The sequence below is a fragment of the Leptopilina heterotoma genome, unplaced genomic scaffold (assembly GCF_015476425.1).
Source record: "Leptopilina heterotoma isolate Lh14 unplaced genomic scaffold, ASM1547642v1 Lhet_168, whole genome shotgun sequence".
NCBI classification, from domain to species: Eukaryota; Metazoa; Arthropoda; class Insecta; order Hymenoptera; family Figitidae; genus Leptopilina; species Leptopilina heterotoma.
The window spans coordinates 276,301-294,716 of NW_025110884.1; the positions used below are offsets into that span (position 1 = coordinate 276,301).

At 24.9% G+C, this 18,416-nt stretch overlaps 2 protein-coding genes across 4 annotated transcripts in view; one reads left to right on the forward strand and one right to left on the reverse strand.

The window, feature by feature from the left end:
• LOC122499489 overlaps positions 1-18,416 on the forward strand; it is a 405,956-nt gene that overhangs the window by 140,505 nt on the left and 247,035 nt on the right. Inside the window, exon 1 of one of the 3 annotated variants that reach the window (XM_043607875.1) lies at positions 693-738. The exons of the other annotated variants lie outside the window; for them this stretch is intronic. The gene's annotated coding sequence lies outside the window, so the exon portion shown is untranslated. Of the gene's footprint in view, positions 1-692; positions 739-18,416 lie in introns of those variants that run through there. 3 annotated transcript variants of the gene reach the window in all.
• The window catches only part of LOC122499490, a 126,107-nt gene that overhangs the window by 23,263 nt on the left and 84,428 nt on the right, over positions 1-18,416 (reverse strand). The gene's annotated exons all lie outside the window — the stretch shown is intronic.

The following is an 18,416-nucleotide window of genomic DNA, read 5'->3' on the forward strand; positions in this document are numbered from 1 at the left end:
AGTATTTATATTTGATTAATTTTCCTAGTATTTATATTTGATTAATTTTTCTAGTATTTATTTACTAATAATTATTTTTTTTACTCATTTTTGCAAAGCAAAAAGCTACCATTTTAACAATAATAATTAGTTATTTATTATTTTCAACTAATTCAGACTTAGAGAGTGGAAAAAATGGTGTTTTTGTTCTCGTTAGAATGTGTTAATTTTTCTTTAGAGAGCAAAATTCTTCTTCCTTGTCATTTATGTATGCTTATATAGTAAAGTTGAACTGAATAAATAATTAGATATTCGAGGAACGACTTCTTCTCGACTATTTAAATAGGGCAAGAAACCTCGTACCTGTTTCGTTTCAGAAATAATTTACATTTCTTATTTTACTTGTGGGTTCTAATTCACGAGCAAACTCATTCTCTCTCATCGTGTGTCTCAATAATAATACTGTCCGTGAATGCCTAAACGAAGAAACTGCGCGTGGAGGACAAAAAAATGAAAGAAAAAAAAAAAGAAATGGGTATGTACTAGAATTGGATATATAGGAGTAATATAGAAAGAAAGATGGCATTGTAAAACGAAAGGATAACAAGATGTGCGCAGGGGGGGAAGGGAGAAATTTTTCCAGCATTGGTGCATGATGGTATGTGCATGTGCTGCAACATGTCGAAGCAGTTGAACGCGTGACCAGAGTGAACAAATTTGCCTTTGGAATATAACTTTTCGTTTATCTTAACGATCATTGTCAGTGTAAATTAGTTACGGGAGATTGGAAACTGAAAAATTATTCTTCTTTCTCCTTTGTAGTTATTTGCGGTTTCATACACAATTCTTGAGTATTTTGAATATTAGTAAAAAGCTTTGGTATTTGTCTATTCTTTCTTCTTTGCTGTATTTATAATAATGTAGTTGGACAAATTATGCAAGTACAGCTCTTGAATTTTGATTTGGAATTAGAAATTGTTTCTTGGTTATTACTTCAGACTTTGTACTCATCTACTAAAAACATATTATTAAACTAATGCTTTTTGATATTGATTTGGATCCTTTTTCTTAGATTTTTCACACTAAAATCTACCTTTTTCTTTTGTTTACAATTTACACTTATTTAAATTTGTTAATAATTAAAATAAAAAAAAAATCATCAAAGTAAAATTAAGAAAGAAGATAAAAGTAAAGTCGAAGATAAAGTCAAAATAAGAGTGATAGTCAATAATTGTTTAGGTACTACAAGTCCGATTTTAAAAAAAAATTTAATTTAAAAAATTATCAATGAGCGTTAGTAAAGGATGAGAGAAGTTTCTGATATGCGAATGGATTAAGGAAGGATTGCCTTATAACTTTTTAGAAGCGTAATGAGGGAAGCGAGACACACGTCCAATTTGCTTTGAAGTTTTGTGATTCACGACATCGAGACAAGTGACTCGAAAAGAATATCGATATCGCGATAGGCTGTCGATAAGCTGGCATGTTACGCGTGTTTACGATCGGCTATCGAGAGAAGCCATGGAACAAAACGAGCATTTTCTTATCGATTGAAACGCGTCGGTAACAGCGGGTTTATTAGCACAACGATAACATGAAGGCGTGTCCTTTTAAAGACACCTCTCTCGCCTGAGATGGATCGTTTCATTTCGATGAAAATTGTTCCAAACATCATTTAATATCTTAACCGGTCTTAATATCAAATTAAAATCGTTTATTATATAGTTTAATCGGATCAATTTAATTAGCTTCACTTTAAGACTTGATCTCTTTCTCTCTCTCTATCTCTTTTTACCCTGATTCATGGGCTCATAAAAAGTATATTCTACAACTACTGTATATTATATACGTGCTGATACAAACTTCAATGTCATTAACAAGATCTACTTATTTTATTTCAATTATCAATTTAGTTAAAAGACTTTATTATTAAATTGTGGACAAACTGGTAATGTGAGTTTCCGAGGTAATTTATAAGATGATGTTTATGGTTGAAGAAAAAGAAGAAGAAGAAGAAGAGATGGGGGAGGGTATTATCAGGGACAAGATAGTGGCGATTCAAGTAATGTTTATCAATCTTTCGGCTTTAGATAAATTTTACTTCTGATTTTTCGTTTTTTACTTTTTCTTATATTTGTGAATCTTTTTTCAAAAGGAAATTATCTTGCCATCGAGAAATATGTTCTTGAAGTTTCGAACGTTCAGATGAACGACAATATTCTTGTTACTTCTTTTTTTATTTTATTTTTTCATTAAAAATTATTCTGTATTTTAAAAAAATTAAAAGTAATGGAAAAAATTTAATTTTTTAAATTCATATATGAAAATTCTGAACTATGGTGAATGAATTTTTTAATATTATTTAATTATTCTTAAAGTTTTAACGCAATTATCTTGATACATAACAAAATTTTTCATTAAAATTCAATTATTTTAAGGGATTTTAACAAAATTCAATTATTTTCATAAATAGCATGAGATTCATCACAAGAATTCAATTATTTTCACCAAATATTCAATTATTTTCAAAAATTTAAATAAAATTCTTTGCAAAATTTCAATTATTTTCAAAAGTTTATCTCAATTTAATGATTTCCAATATTTACTATTTTCATAAGATTTATCAAAAAATTTAATTATTGAAAAAAATTTTTAATTCAATTCTACGAAAAAATTCAAGTATTTTCCTAAATAATAAAATTTCTTTTAGGTATTCAATTATTTTCATCGCAGAATTTCAAATATTTTTAATACAATTTTAAATAAATAGCCTCGAAAAATGCAAATATTCTTAAAAATTTAATTTAAACTCGACGAAAAAAATTGAATTTTAAGAAACATTCAATTATTCAATAAAATAATAAAATTCATTGCAATAATTCAATTATTTTCATAAATAATAAAATTCATCGCAGGACTTCAATTATTTTTAATACAATTTTACAGAAATTGCTCAAAATATGTAATTATTCTTAAAAATTTAATTTCAATTCCTCGAAAAAATCAATTTTAAAAAACATGTTTTTTTTTAATTCTTTTGAAGAATTAAATTACTTACAAAAATATTAGAATTTTTCACAGGAATTCAATTCTTTTGAAATGTTTTCATAAAATTGTTTAAAAAAATCAATTATTTTAAATACAATTTTAATTAAATTTTTTTGAAATAATTGAATTATTCTTTTAGATTTTAATAAAATTCTTTCCAAGAATTGAATTATCAAAATTTCAATTATTTTTATAAATTATTATTTAAATTCTTCTTATGAATTCAATTATTTTTACAAATTTTAATAAAATTCTTCAAAAGTTTTCAATTTTTTTTTTTGCAAAAATTGAGATAAAATTCTTTAATTCAATAAGTTTCAGTAAAATTTTAATTAAATATTATTCCTTAAAAGAAGTCAATATTATTTTTAAAATTTGTTAATAAAATTTTTCTTAAAAATTCAATTTTAAAAAATATTTAACTATTCAATAAATTATTTATTTTTGTAGGTATTTAAATAATTGAATTCTCGTAGAATTTTCTAATAAAAATTTATTTCAAAATGAATTTTTCAAAAAACTTTTTAAATTTATTAAAAATAATTGCTCTAAAGATGAATTTAAGTTAAAAATTCTAAAAAATAATAATTGAATTGAAATGATCAAAATAATTTTGAAGAGGTTTGAGTAACAATATTCTTATATATATAAAATAATAATTTTATCACTGGGTTATTTTTAATTATTATTATAAAAACATGAAGAAATCGAGTCGAAGACTCGGAGAGATCGATATTTTCATGTTTTATAATAATAATATTCTTATAAGTTGTTGAATTTTTGAAAATCTTAATTTCTTTGTAAAAATAATAATGATTAAATATTTATTTAAAAATAAAGTTATTGATGTTTTCGAATAATTCTACAGTTAACGAAATTCTTCAATAAATTTTTCAGAACATTTTTTTGAGTATCTAATAATTTTTAGAGTGAATCAGAATATTCTTTAGGATCAGGGAAAAAGTAAAAATTCTGTCTGGAAATGAGGGAAAAACAAAGTTAAGTTTTTGTGGCAACCCTGTTTTACTTCCACTTCGATAAATTTTTATTTTCACTTTTATTTTCACTGTGATGGATTTTTATTTACTTTCACTTTCTTTTTCGCTTTGATCAAAAGTGTAAATAAAAATTTCTCAAAATGAAAATGAAAATAAATATTTATCAAAGTGAAAATAGAAATTCTTTAAAATAAAAGTCAAAATAAAAATAAAAATTTGTCAAAGTGAAAATGAAAATAAATATTTATCAAAGTGAAAATAGAAATTCTTTAAAATAAAAGTCAAAATAAAAATAAAAATTTGTCAAAGTGAAAATGAAAGGGAAAATAAAAAATTCGGCTAAATGAATATTAAAAATCTACAAGGAGAGAAAATAATATTGAATTTCTATTCTTTAAATTTAAATGAAAAGAAAAAAATTACTCAAACCTTTAGGAAAATTGAAAATTAATTTTCTTTCGTCTTTTTTTTTAATCACACGCATGTTTGTTCTTGAATGGATACGCGGAACGATAAGAAAATGAGAAAATGAGATGAAAGTTGCATGCGATGTATATAGTGTTTATTATTAGATGTCTCGTGTTCTTCACTGTGCGACGATTCACATTCGACCTCTTGCATCAGACATTCAGGGGGGTAAAGTAATTAAATTGATAGAAGATTATTATTTGTGATGAAGTGCGTTCACGACTTATCGATGTTTTCTTGATTACTTTGCTCCTCTTGATGTGGCACGTGACACCCCTCGGACTTTGGATTGATCGTTAATATTGTTGACGAGTTTACTCTGTTAATTTCCATTCCAGTATTTTCCTTTTTATTTATTTTTCAACATTTATTGCGGAAAAACCAGTTTTATAGTATATGTCGAGGAAAGTTTTCCATAATGCTGCTAATTTTTTATTTAAATGTAATTTTTCATTTTCTCTGCAAATTGACTTTTACTTTTTTATACAAATAGATCTTTTATTTTTCTGTGTAAATAATATATATACTTTTTTAATTAAATTTAGTAGAATAAAAATAATACACACAATTTTTTAATTTGTTGAATATAAATACAATTTTTAACTTACTGTATAAATATTTCACAAAAAAAAGTTGAAATTATTGTTGTTGAAAAAAAAAGTGGGGAAATGGTACGTTATTTCTTTGTTTTCCACCTGTTTCAAATGAATATTCAGAAATATATAAATTTCCGCTTCGTTAAAAAATAAAAATTGAATCAATTGAAATGTTTGGCAAAATTCTTCCTTTGTTTTGAAAATATTTTTATTCGATATTTGTGGTTTGAGAGGAATTTTAATTTTTTTTTCTGCAGTATCGTGAAAAAAGTAGACAATAATTTGAAAAAAGAAACGCTCCAAATAGAGGAAATTCTTGAATATGATAAAGGAAGTCAATAACCGTGAGTTATCGATTTCTTTACGCTAGAACAACGTTTAAACTTGCTATCGTCTTTTAGAAACATTTTATCATTTTTTTCCTTCCTTGACATTTTTTTCCACATTTTTATTATCAACAGGAAACGTTCGCCTCCTTTTTTTCGAATTATCCATTTTAGGACTTGATAACAATATTCTTCTGTTTGTAACAATTTGTTAAATTGCAACAAACATAATGTTCAATTTTAACAAATAAACGAATGTTTCCATTCGTTCGTCAATGAAACGAAGAAAGAGCAGAAATTCATTTTAAAAAATTTCTAAATTTGTATTTTTGTATTTTTTCCCTTCTTTTTTTGTAAATTTTATAGTTAATTTACTGCTGTTCATTTTTGTTTTAGTAATTCTTTTTGTTAATTTCTTGTTGTTGATTTCCATTTGTTAATTTCTGTTTTCGTAATTTCCTTCCTGTTAATTTTTTGTCAATCTTTGTTCTGTGATTTTTCTTATCAATTCCTTTTTTGGTAATTTTTGTTTTAGTACTTTTCTTGTTGATTATTTATTCTTAATTACTTTTACGTAATTTCTCTCCGATAATTGATTTTGTTAATTTCTTCTGTTAATTTTTTATAATAAGGTTTTTGTTAATTTCTTTTTTAGTAAACCTTTTTATAGTTGTTATTTTTTCTTCGGTTAATTTCTTTATTTGGTAATTTTTTGCTCATTTCTGGTTCTTAATTTTTACTTTGGTAATTTTATTGATATTTTTTTTTATTTCGTGTTGCTAATTTTTTTTGCTAATTGCTTGTTAGTTTTTATTTTTGTTAATTCCTTTTTGGTAAGTTTTTTGATAATTTTTTGTTAATTTTTTGTTGTTAATTTATTTTTTGGCAATTTTTTTCTAATTTCTTGTTATTAATTTGTACTTTGTTACTTTCGTTTGGGTAATTTTTTGACAATTTTTTTTTATTTTGTTTGATAATTGCGTTTTAGTTCTTGTTTCCATTAATTTCGTTTGGTAATTTTTTGGCTATTTTCTTATTAGTTTTTCTTTCAGTAATTTGTTTGATAATTTCTTATTGTTTATTCATTTGAAAATATATTTTTTTCTATTTCAAGAAAAATGGAGTAAATTAGTTTGAAAAATTTTCGAAAAACTTTTCTCATCTTGGCAACGAAACATGTGATTTCTCGAGAGTTTATATCGCGACTTTTGTACATGTCTGGACTATTCAGGGTTCGCAAAAAATACTCGACTCTTCTGGAGACCGAAAACAATGTGCAGTTTGAGTTGTTTTTTTTTTGTTTGCTTCTTTTATTATAGGAACATTGTGTATGTATATGTGTGTAGCTCGAAGACATCTCACGATTGTATCGAAAATACATTAAATGTCAAGTAAAGAAGGATTGACCAGAATTGTACAACAATTGAATCAGGCATGTCAGACGAAAACTCCACCTCGTTATTCAATCAACGATGAAATTCTATTGCTGTTTAAGGCAAATTACTTGATTGGCTTTAGTGCTACTTAATTTATTGTCATAATAATTTTTTTCTCCATTCATTTTCAATGGGCATTTTTTTGTCTGTTGAATGAAGAATGGAGAAAAAAATTCGTAGCATGGAATTTTTCGGATTAAATTTTCTTTTTGTTAAATACACTTTTTGGTTTTAGTTTCAAAGTATACAAAGAAGAAGGTAGAGTTCTATTAAAAGTAGAGAGGGATTAAAATTGTAGAGAAAGATTCTGCTTCTTGTAAGGATTCCACTTGTAGAAAAGAATTGCACTTGTAAGAAAGAGTTTTTTTTTCGTCAGAGGATGTTGGGTGATTTTTGAATAACTTTATAAGAATCTCATTCACCGGAGAGAAAATACAGAGGTGTTAGTTTTTTCGCGAAGATATATCATTCTTGACTTTTTTCTTCTTCTTCTTTTTTGACGGTGTAACTATCCGGCGGAAGTATCGTAACGACACGTCTCCCATTCGCTACACGTCTAGTATTTCATGAGAACTGTGACGGCGTGGAAAAGGGTGAACATGTCACGGGTAGCCACCGTATAACCCAAGCTCGTGGGACGTTGACCGGGCATTATTATTCATATTTCTCATTCGTTCGCCTCCTATGGAGTCAACTTTTAACGGCACCATATATAATACAATATATATACACACATATACAGTCTTGACTTGTACTCCTTCTTGTGCAAATCTTGTGTGTAACACAAGAAGAAGTTTGTTCCTCTTTTGCTTTTTATCAGCTGTTAAACAAAATTCACCATTTTTCCCACACTGCTGAGAAAAAAAAGGAAGGGTTGCATGATTCTTCGTAGAACTTGTTTTTATTTCTCTTTAGAAAAGCGTTTTTGAGAAAAGTATTTTTCGACAAGTGCTCTTGGCGCAATATAATTTTTTCTTTTTAGTATTTTTTTTCTAAATTAGCAAATAATTTTTTGTTAATTTCAAGTTGTTAATTACTTTTTTGATAATTTTTTTCTAATTTATTGTTGTTAATTTCTTTTTGCTAATTTTTTTGCTAATATTGTTGTTGTTAATTTTTTTTGTATTAGTTTTTTCTTCTTTGATAAAACATGTTGCGATGTATGTATATATATATAGTTTATGTATATATATAGTTGAATCGAAAGTTGCGAGATACATCACCGGAAGTTGGTCAATATATACAAGAGATTAAAAAAAAAAATGTGGCGTCGTTGAATTAAGCTTTTATTTTGATTTGCGAGAAGTAATCTGATTCGCGGTAAAGCAAAAAGAAGTCGACAGTGAAACGGAGAACATGACACACGACATTTCCCACTCCAATTCAAGTGACCGTGCGCCTTCAATGCGTCATTCAGAATATTTTTTCTCTCCTATTTTCCAAACTAGACAATCAATTCTTTTATTCTCTGAATTACTGTTTGCAAAAATATATTTCGATAATATTTTTATACAAATATATGTATATTTTTTTTAATATTTCATGGCATAAATTTTGATACTTTTTTTGTCTCAATTTAATATCCTTAAAAAAACTATAAATTTCCAAGACTCTATAAAAATTGAAGATTGTAAAAATATCGAAAAGGAAAGTAAATTAAAAATTAAAATCGGTTTATATTAATTGACGAACTTTCTGAATTTGATTATAAATAATTATTGGTTATAAATAATTAAAGTTACTAACATCTTGAGATTCAATATGGAGATGCTGTTCTCCACCTGAGAACGCCAAGGTCAACGCTAGATGGCACTTTAGTTCTTTCTTGGAATTTCTCCTGACACCTAGTGGCGACCTTGGCGTTCTCAAGTGGACGAATCAAATTGCCATTTTATTCCCCAAAATCTTTTGTATAATAAAAAAATCCTGTTGTGAAAATAATTAAAAAATTTTTTAGTGCATTTATTTAAACACAAAACATAAATAAATATAATTACAAAAATTCGTTAACGGTAGAAAATTTGTCGGTTATAAAATATAAAAATTGACTGTGAATGACTTGGAAGGAGTCACGTGTGAAAGATTAGAAGGAAAAGAAGAAAAAAAAAGAAAAAGAAGTGCCGAGTGAGCAAACATATATTGTGGAGAGAGGGGTTGATGGTAATAAGGGCAGTCTGAGAGTGAGAGCGCTTTGTTATCGTTGCTCGCAAGAGTGTAATCTAGAAATCAGATTAAATGTCGGATATCCTGCACGAGGGTCCGATCGTCCCCGAGCTATGCGGTTTGTACATAAATGCAGGAAGCCCTTTAACAATCCTCCACAATGCACTCCAATATATTTATATATACACGTTCATTTTCAACGATTTATTGTTTTTCCGCCTATATTTATATCCTCTTTTCTCATATTCCCGTCATCGAAAGAATTCATCCAATAATATATACGAAAACTATTTATAGTCACGGATCATTTAAGAATGAGAGGAAAAAAATTATAGTCACGGTCAAGAGATTTTTATATTTATTAATCATCAAATCAAATCTTGTAATTTAATTCAAGAAGCGAAAACTTCTGGAATTAAATTGCAAGATTTGATGTCAATTTTTATCAGATTTATTAATTTGAAATGTAAGTAAAAGAAAATTTATTTCTTAAATTTTTTTGCAAGAATTACAGTTTTAATTAACGTACTTTTAGGTAAAAGATTATTAATAGATGCACTTGAATAATTAGGAATATCTTGATATTTATTTTCATCCCCTTTATACACCTGTGTGTCTTTTCCGGTTTGTTTCGTTTCTAGAGCGTTATGTATTAAAAAAGCGACGTTTCTGTCGGTAATTATCGTATTTAACATAAAAAGGGGATGCTACCTTCCTCTTTCAAGTTTTGTAACGAATTTGATGAGTACAAGGTTCCCGGATGTAAATTAAAACGAGTTCAAGGATTTAAATTCAAAACGTGCATACAAAATGTACAGAATCAGAAACACAGATGGTAAATAATATGCACCTGATGATATATTTATTTTTGTATAAAGTTGCACGTGTGGGATTTACCAAAAGAGTTGAATATTTTAAATGCTAACCCCCTTTTTCAGATTTTAAATTGTCATTTAAGTTTTATTTTTGATTATATATTTACAGAATAATTCCGCCCTTTCTTTTCTTGCTGAAATATTTAAATTTATATTTAGAATTTAGAATTAAATTTAGAATAAATAGGTTGTTGATTTGATTATAATTTAATGGAAGATGTAACTATTTTTATTTTCCAGGGGTTCGATTTTGTAATTTGACTTCGACTCTCGGTTTGATTTTGATTTTGACTTTGACATTGAGTTTCACTTTAATTTTCACTCTGAATTTGATTTTGACATTGATTTTGACTTTGACATTGAGTTTCACTTTAATTTTCACTCTGAATTTGATTTTGACTTTGACCTTGACTTTCACTCTCACCCTGAGTTTAATTTTGTTTTAGAATTTGATTTGGAAAGGCAAAATGAAAGTTAAAGTGAAAATAAAAATCAACGTTAAATTTAGTGTCAAAGTCAGTCAGAGTCAAAGTCAAATTTCAAAATAGCATTTTATTTTTGTGTTATTTTCTACTAGGATGCAAATTTTATAATTTGACTTTGACTTTCGATTCGATTTTAACTTTGATAATGCCTTTAACTTTGACTTTACATTCGATTTTCACTTTGACATTGACTTTAACTTTAAGTTTCTATTCGATTTTAACTTTTACATTGACATTTTGTCTTTAACGTTAACTTTCTATATGATTTTAACTTTTATAGTGACTTTTCGTCATTAACTTTAACTTGAAATTCGATTTTAACTTTGAAATTAAATTTAACTTTGAATTTCGATTCGATTTTGACTTTAAAATTGAGTTTTTGAGATTAGCTTTGATTTTAGATTTGATTTTCACCTTGAAACTGACTTTTTGTCTTCAACTTTAACTATCCTTTCCATTTTTTACTTTGACTTTGATTTTCAAATTTTATTTTCACTTTGATATTGTTTTTGGTATTTAACTTCAACTTTCAATTCGATTTTTGCTTTGACATTAACTTTAACTTTGACTTTCAATTAAATTTTAACTTTGACATTAACTTTAACTTTGACTTTCTATTCGATTTTCACTTTGACATTAACTTTAAATTTTCGATTTTAACTTTGACTTTGACTTTGACTTTTGCTCTTTAACTTTAACTTTCAATTCGATTTTCATTTTGACATTCATTGAAAAATTTAAGGTTAAAGTGAAAATCGAATCGAAAGTTAAAGTTAAAGTCAATTTCAAAGTGAAAATTTTTTAAATCGACAGATTTTTTGTCTTTAACTTTAATATTCGATTCGATTTTCGCTTTAACAATAATTCTACTCTGATATTAGATTTTTACTTTGACGATGACTTTGACTTTAACTTTGAAAATCAGAGTGAATGTCAAAGTGAATGTCAAAGTGAATGTCAAAGTGTTCGTTAAAGTGAAGGTTAATGTGAAATTTAAAGTATATTTTTAATTCAAAATCGAAGTCCAACTATAAATCAAATTTAAAATCGAGGTCAAAGTAAAAAATTCAATGTCAAATTCAAAATCGAATAAAAATAAGTCAAATTAATAAATCGCACCCCTGTTATAACAAAAAGAAAAAAGAAAATAAAGAAAAGTAGTTTATTATTTTTGTATAATAATAAAAAATTTGTAATAAAAAATAAAATAAAAATAGTAAACTATTTTTATTTTATTTATTATTTTTGTTATTTCCTATTATTAGCGTATTAAAAACATTAATTTACAAAAGTTGCATTGTACAGTTAGAGTTAAAGTACAAATATAATTAAATTGTACTAATTATTACCATCTGTGTTTCCTTTTTTCCTTTTTTTTTTTTTTTTGCGGTGAAAAAATTAAAAAGTGCGTCGCTATTTTATCAAAGGAATATCGAATTAAAAACTTTGTTTTTAAACTGTCAATATTATATGACTTTACTTTTATCCGATGAATCGGGCTAAAAGGATGCCTGCTCCTTCAGTAAATTTACTCAATTATGTCAAGCATCTGCGCGCACGTAGTGGACCAATTAGCTCGTGCATTTCACCGCTCCAATTTACACGTCCCATTAGAATATTTCGAATGTAATAAAATGTCAAGTCAACATTAAATTATCAACCGTAATCGAGAGCCTCAATTACCTTGTGCTTCCTGTGTAGTAAAAATGAATTTGGTGCATAAATTGGACCGCCGACGAGATTGAGCATCCTCTGATATTGAAGTGATATGCGTGCTGAGAGGGGATCGCAAATTTTCGGAATAATATTATTACTCCCCGCGTGTTTTTCGTATTTATATATTATTTATGACAAGGTTTTAATCATTTAATAATGTATTTGGATTTACCAGGGGTTTATTAATTTATGAATTAAAAATAAATATTTATTTATTTACGGATTTAAAAATATATTTATTTATTTATCGATTAAAAATATGTAGGTAGCGTTATTTTTAATTATTTAACACTGCTTGTAAATTTTTTTTTCTCTGGGATGCGAATTTGTAATATTTGACTTTGACTCAGGATTGAATTTTGACTTAGACTTTCGATTCAATTTTGACTTTAACTTACGATTCGATTTTGACTTTGAATGTCAGAGTCAATGTAAAAACCAAAGTCAATGTCAAGGGCAAAGTCAAAGTTGAATCGTGAGGCAAAGTCAAAATCGAATCGAAAGTCAAAGTTTAATCGTAAAAGTCAAAGTTCAGTCGAAAGTCAAAACAGATTCGATTTTTTATATACAGATAATTTTTCCCTGAGTTTAGAAATTTAATTGGCAAAGATTGTACTTTTTGAATTTTTTTTTCTGTTTTACAAAAATAAATTAACTGTTTTTAGTTAATTTTAAGGAACATTTGAAACACAAGACGCCGGTATTTATAGAATTGAAAAAATAATGATGGATTAGGAAAACTAATGGTTATAGGAAGAGGAACTAATGTTGGTTCATCTTGAATTTTGCCACGCGTCCTCATTAACAATTTTCAAATTGACTTTAACCAGAAGCGCTTTCTCGTTTTCTTTTCATCTTTCTCTTTGACCGTCGAACAATCAATCAAACTTTGCGGTTTCCTTAAATTCAGGGACTCCTCGAGACCTTTTCCCACCTCCATTTGTCAGACGAATTGCCTATAACGGTAAACCCCAAATGCTTCCTCTCTCTCTTTTTTTTCTCTCTCTCTCTGTGACCTGTGTGGTTTACCATAGTTTAGTAATTTTTCAGGATCAACTCCATTTCCGCTTTTGGTTCAGTGGTGCGACACCTTGGAATATGAATATTTTTAGAAGGGTGTAATTAGTGTAACGACTCGACACCACATTTTACACCATTTGTCATTTAGAGATTTTTTTTTCGTTTAGGAATTTTTGTATTTTTTCAGAGAATTTCTTTTGGTTTGTCTTAAGATTTTTTAAGAGGGTAAAAATCGGTTATTATTTTATGAAATTAGATTGTTGGGTTTTTTTTAACATTTTATTTATTTATTAAAAATAATTCATTAAGAAAAGAATTTAAAAAAAACAAAATATAATTGAATTTTGGAGAAGTTAAAAATAATAACAATTCTTAGAAATAATTAAATTTTGAAAAGAATTCAAATTCAAGTCTTTGGAAAAATCTGAATTTTTCATAATTTTAATTTATTAATTTTGAACAACTAATTTTTTTGAAAAATTTAAATTTTTATTCCTTTGAAATTAGTTGAATTTTTTAATACATATTTAATATAATTTCTAAAATTTTAACGCAATCCTTCGAAAGAATTTAATTATCTTAACATGTATCAAAATTCTTCCTGGAAATTCAATTATTTTCTGAAATTTTAATAGAACTTTCTGCAAAATCAAATTATCTTCAACAATAACAATATTTATCACAGGAATTCAATTTTTTCAAAAGTAATAAAATTCTTCGCAGAAATTCAATTATTTTCAAAAGTTAAAAAAAAATTCTTGTCCAGATTTCAATTGTTTTTATAAATATGAATATTCTTCGACGAAATTCAAATATTTTTAAAAATTTTAATAAAATTCTTAACAGAACTTCAATTAATTTCATTAATAATAATAACTTTGCAGGAATTCAATTATTTAAATTATAAGAATTTGCATACATTTCAAAAAAAACATCAATTATTTAAAATTTATTTATAAAATTCTTTACAATACTTTAATTATTTTTAACTTCTTCCCTAAAATTCAATTATTTTCAAAAAATTTAATAAAATTCTTGGCACAATTTAAATTATTTTAATAAATAAAAATTTAAAAAAATCAATTATTTAGAATTTTTTTTATAAAATTCTGCCCTGAAATTTAATTATTTTGTGAAATTTTAATAAAACTCTTTGAAAAATTCAATTATTTTCATCAATAACAATATTCATCACAAGGATTCAATTTTTTTTCAAAAGTAATAAAATTCATTGCAGAAAATTGAATTAATTTCAACATTTGAAATTGAATTCTCGTCTAGATTTTAATCGTCTCTATAAATATAAATTTTCTTTGTCAAAACTCAATTATTTTAAAAAATTTTAATAAAATTCTTGGCATAATTTCCATTAATGTCATAAATAATAAAAACTTTACAGAATTCAATTATTTAAATTAGAATTTGCATACATTTTTTCGAAAAAATCAATTATTTAAAATTTATTTATAAAATCCTTTACAATAATTCAATTATTTTCAACTTCTTCCCTGAAATTCAATTATTTTATAAAATTTTAATAAAATTCTTGGTAAAATTTAAAATTATTTCATAAATAATAAAAACTTTACAGGAATTCAATTATTTGAATAAGAATTTGCATACATTTAAAAAAATCAATTATTTAAAATTTTTGTATAAAATTCTTTGTAATAATTCAATTACTTTCATAAATATTAAAATAAACGAAATGGTTTTGAAAATTTATTTTTTTGTATTTGAATGGCGAAAATCTTAAGTTGTCAAGTTTAGCAATTAATATAAATGGATTTTAATTTTTAATTTGAATTAATTTGCGATATTTTTGCAAGCTTCAATTTTTTTAGAACCTTGGAATTTACAGTTTTTCTAAGGATATCAAATTGAAATAGAAAAGGAATAAAAAGTGTTGCGAAGCAACGTTTTGATTTATTTTTGTCTCAATTTAATATCCTTAGAAAAAGTGTTAATTTCTTTACTTAATAAATTGATATATAAAATATTAATTGTTAGTATAATCTGCAATACGAATGCGATCAAAAACCTAATTTCTTTAAAGTGAGAAGCTGTTGACGTTTTAAAAAAATTTTTTTTCAATGTTTCTTTTTAGTTTTGAAACAAATGAGTGGTTTCCGTTGTTTTTTCCTTTAATTTGTATAAACTGTTGAAAGCGCAAGGAAGGAAATTAGGGTCCATCTTCTACCCTCACTGACTTTTGGTATAGTGCGGAAGTTGAGTGTATAACTCTAACATGTGCACATACAGAAGTTTTATAAGTCCTTTCTTGGTTCCCGAGGACGAAAGATAATTTGCTGTCATTGAGAAGCATAATGGGGGCCACCCGGTACGTTGCGAGATGCGGTTTTTGAACACTCATCATCAAAATCTCATGAGCTTGCTGAAATTAAGAAATTTTTCGGATGACCATGCAAAATTAGGAGACACCGTTTCGTTTTGGCGAAAATTAAATCACAACAGCTGTTGAAAACATTTTCGATTCTTTTAAACTTTTTTTCTTTCTCCTATCAGGTCTTAAATTATATTTTATAAAAGTTTTTCTCAGTTTTTTCTTTTTGTTCGTATAATTATATAGATATCTTGTAGATTTTTCTCGACAATGGCAATTTGTAGTAAAGGCGAGACGGAAAAAAAATTGTTATCTAAGTCGAGTGTGTGCAAAAGCATAAGTTTAAAGGCGTCATAAAGAATTCCTGCATTTGTCTTTTTCTAAACTTAATTTTCTATGAGCAAAAAAACTTGTAGATATACTTGTCCGGAGCTCTCTCGACAATATAGGTTGTGAACAATTACGTTTTTACATTTTATTGGTTTCCTTGAAATTCCCCATTTAAACGTTATCACGAAAAAAGTTTTCTTCCATTTCAAGAAAAATCTTTGATTCCCCATAAATTCTTTACAACATTGTTTCGACTCTTCCAATCCTTCTCTATTTTTATTCGATTTTATTCAAAAAAGGAAAGGCAAGGCTCGAACCAGTAAAAGTATTTAAAAATATGGTCCTTACGGACAAAAAATTAAAAATTACTGACTAATTACTGACAAAAAAAATAACCAGTCCTAGAGTCAAATAAGAAAACATTTAAAAAAAATATTTTCACTAAAATCTATCAATTAAAATTATTCATAACTATAAAACATAAAGAGTCTTCGACTCGGAGTGATCGTTTCTTCATGTTTTATAATAAATAATGACCGAGTGATAAAATCATTTACAATTCAATTATTATTTACAGGAATTTTTAACTGAAATTCTTCTTTAAATCGATTATTTTTAATAATTTTCGAAAAAATTTTTTGACAATTTTCAAATCGATTTGTTTGCAATATTCAATTTTACGAAATTTCAATTATTCGTAAATTCTTCAATTAAATAAATATTAGAAAATAAAAACTTCAAATAATACTAAAAAATTTAATTAAACTTTTTCAAAAAAATTAATTTCAAAATTCAATTATTTTCAAAAATTCACGTTATATTGCTTTTAATATTCAATTATTATCTAAAATTTTAACTGAAATTAATTTTCAAATCAATTTTTATTAGAAAATTCTACGAGAATTCAATTTTTTAAATACAAAAATAAATAATTTATTGAATAATTGAATGTTTCTTAAAATTCAATTCCCATAAAAAATTTTATCAACGAATTTTCAAATAATTGAATTCTTTTGACGAATTTTAATAAAATTTTTAAGAATAATAATATTTTTTTAAAAATTTGATTAAAATTGTATTAAAAATAATTGAAATTCTGCAATGAGTTTTATTATTTGTAGAAATAATTGAATCCCTATGAATAATTTTATTACTTTTGAACAATATTTAATTTTTGCAAAGAATGTTGTTACTCTTGAGAATAATTGAATTTCTGTAATAATTTGTAACTTTTCCAAAATTAAATTTTTTTCGTGTTTTTAACTAAAATTCTTCTGTAAATGCATTATTTTTAATAATTTATGAAAAAGGTCTTTGAGAATTTTCGATTTCATTTGTTTACAATTCAATTTTACAAAATTTTAATTATTCGTAAATTCTTTAGTATTAAATATATATTAGAAAATAAAAACTTCAAATAATTTTTAAAAAAAATTATAAATAAAAATTTCTTTAAAAAATCAATTGCACATAATCGTTTGTTTAAAATATGAAAAATTCAGATTTGAAACATTTTCAAAATTCAATTATTCCTAAAAATTCACGATCTAAAGCTTAATATTTAAATAAAAAAACAATTTATTGAATAATTGTATGTTTCTTAAAATAGAATTCTCATAAGGAATTTTATTAATAAATTTTTAAAAAATTCAATTCTTTTGTCGAATGTTAATAAATTTTTTAAGAATAATTACATTTTTCGAGGAATTTGATTAAAATTTTATATTAAAAATAATTGAAATTGTGCGAGTTTTATTATTTATGAAAATAATTGATTTCCTAAAAAGAATTTCATTATTAACGAAAATATTTGAAAAACAAGTGAAATTAATTAAAAATAATTGAATTTATGCGAAGAATTTTATAATTTTTGAAAATAATTGTATTTCTACAATAATTTGTAAATTTTCCAAAATTTAATTTTTTTTCGTGTTTTAACTAAAATTCTTCTATAAATTCTTTATTATAAATATTTTTTAAAAAATTTCTTTGAGAATTTTCAAATTGATTTGTTTGCAATTCAATTTTATAAAATTTCAATTATTCGTAAATTCGCCAATTAAATATATATTTAAAAATAACAACTTTAAATACTTACAAAAAAAATTCCGCATTTAAACTTTCTAAAAAAAAATTTATTCCACTGAATTGTTAGATAAAAATATGAAAAATTTAAATTTTCAAAGATTTTAATCTAAAACCTTTTCAAAATTCAATTATTTCTAAAAATTTACAGTCTAATTCTTTTAAAATTCAATTATAATCTAAAATTTTAACTGAAATCCATTTTTAAATCAATGTTTATGAGAAAATTCTACTAGAATTCAATTATTTAAATACAAAAATAACAATTTATTGAATAATTGTATGTTTCTTAAAATTGAATTCTCATAACAAATTTTATCTATAAATTTTTATAAATAACTAAATTCTTTTGACGAATTTTAATAAAATTTTAAAGAATTTTTTCGAGAAATTCGATTAAAATTGTATTAAAAATAATTGAAAATCTGCAATGAGTTTTATTAGTTATGAAAATAATTGAATTCCTGAAAAGAATTTTATTATTTACGAAAATAATTGAATTCCTGTAAAAATTTTATTATTTATGAAAACAATAGAATGATTGCGA